The 2,161-nt window shown below is 40.8% G+C and overlaps 1 pseudogene; it reads left to right on the plus strand.

The window, feature by feature from the left end:
• Positions 1-1,003: 1,003 nt before the first annotated feature.
• Positions 1,004-1,654, plus strand: LOC102846278 (annotated as a pseudogene).
• The last annotated feature ends 507 nt before the right edge of the window (positions 1,655-2,161 follow it).

A 2,161-nucleotide genomic window follows, 5' to 3' on the forward strand; every position in this document is an offset into this window, starting at 1 on the left:
TGCAAAGACCATGGTCTGAATCAGGCACACCTTAGTCTTCAAACTAATAGCATTGCTCCTCAGTAATTTGAAGAGGTCTTTGATTGAAGACTTTCCCAAAGTAATACATCTCCTGACTGCTAGTACCGAGGGTGTTGATGGTGGATCCATGATGAAATGGTTGACAATTTAAATATTTTCTCTATATGTAATTATGTTGCCTATTGATCCAATGGTGAGACTTGTTGTTTCTTGATGTTGAAATGCAATCCATATTGAAGACTATATTAAGCAAGTGTTTCAAGTCCTCTTTAGCAAGCAAGTTCGTGTCATATGCATAACAGGTTGTTGATGAGCCTTCTGATCCTGCTGTCACATTGTTTTCCATAGAGTCTACCTTCTCAAATGATTTGCTCAGCATATAGATTGAATATGTATGAAGAGACAATATAATCCTGATGCACATTTTCCTTATTTTAAACTGTATTGTTCCCTTGCTTTGTTCACAAAATAGCTTCTTGGTCTAGGTATAGGTTTTTGCACAAAAACAACTAAGTGTTCTAGGATTCCCATTCATCTCAATGTTAGCCATAATTTGTTATGATGAGAAGAGGCTACTCTTTGGAAAGGGACATCATGCTTGGAAATATGGAAGATCAGTGAAGGAGATGAAGACTTTCAACAAGATAGATTGATACAGTGTCTGCAGAAATGGGCTCAGATGTGTCAAGGATGATAAGGTGTGTGTTCACCAGTCTAAGCTAAGAAATTTGGAGGACAACTCCCTGGCTGACTGACTAGAAGAGATCCATATTTGTTCCTATTCCCAATAAAGGTGATCCAGCAGAATGTGGAAATTATCACACAATATCATTAACATTACATGCAAGGAAAATTGCTGAAGATCATCCAAAAAAATGCTAGAACAGTTCATTGACAGAGAACTGCTAAAAGTTCGGCTTCCGCCATCTTTCCATCCCTCAGTCAGACGGGGCCCAGAGAAGCTTCTGGAAGAACTATCACGATGGCCGCCCAAGGAGAACCCCAAGTCCAGTTCAAACTCGTGTTGGTGGGTGATGGTGGTACTGGCAAAACGACGATCGTGAAACATCACCTGACTGGCGAATTCGAGAAGAAGTATGTAGCCACCTTGGGTGTGGAGGTCCATCCTCTCGTGTTCCACACCAACAGAGGACCGATTAAATTCAATGTGTGGGATACAGCTGGCCAGGAAAAATTTGGGGGACTGAGGGATGGCTATTATATCCAAGCCCAGTGTGCCATTATGATGTTTGATGTAACATCGAGAGTTACCTACAAGAACGTGCCTAACTGGCATAGAGATCTGGTTCGAGTATGTGAAAACATCCCCATTGTGTTGTGTGGCAATAAAGTGGACATTAAGGACAGGAAAGTTAAGGCAAAATCCATCGTTTTCCACCGAAAGAAGAATCTTCAGTACTACGATATTTCTGCCAAAAGTAACTACAACTTTGAAAAGCCTTTCCTTTGGCTTGCTAGAAAACTAATTGGAGACCCTAACTTGGAGATTGTTGCCATGCCTGCTCTTGCCCCGCCAGAAGTTGTCATGGACCCAGCTTTGGCAGCACACTATGAGCACGATTTAGAGGTTGTGCAGACAACTGCTCTCCCGGAGGAGGATGACGATCTGTGAGAGAACGAAGCTGGAGCCCAGTGTCAGAAGTCTAGTTTTATAGGCAACTGTCCTGTGATGTCAGTGGTGCCACGTGTTTGCCACTTTAATTATCTAGCTAAGCAGAACATGTGCTAATCTTTGGGATGCTGAAGGAGAGATGAATGGGCTTCGGAGTGAGTGTGGCAGTTGAAAAAACCCTTCATTTTTTGGACCTGCATATTTAGCTGTTTTGGAAGGCAGTTTCCTTCTTGAGTTTCAAATACAAGACTGCTACAGTCAAATCACAATATTCCATGGTAAAATCTTGTTTGTTACTGTCATTCCCATTCTTTTCGTTTAGAACCAGAATAAAGTTGTATTTCAAATATCTAAGCAAGTGAATTTAACCCTTGTTTAAAAATTTTAAAACCACTGCAAAGGAACTTTGTGCTGGGTTGCTATTTTAAATGTTTTTGTTATTACCACCTATTTAGAAAACTGGTTAATTACTATCTACTTTTAACTCTGTGTGTGTGTGTGTGTGTG

This window comes from Elephantulus edwardii, unplaced genomic scaffold (genome assembly GCF_000299155.1).
Source record: "Elephantulus edwardii isolate Elephantulus edwardi_28Jun2011 unplaced genomic scaffold, EleEdw1.0 scaffold00113, whole genome shotgun sequence".
NCBI lineage: Eukaryota > Metazoa > Chordata > Mammalia > Macroscelidea > Macroscelididae > Elephantulus > Elephantulus edwardii.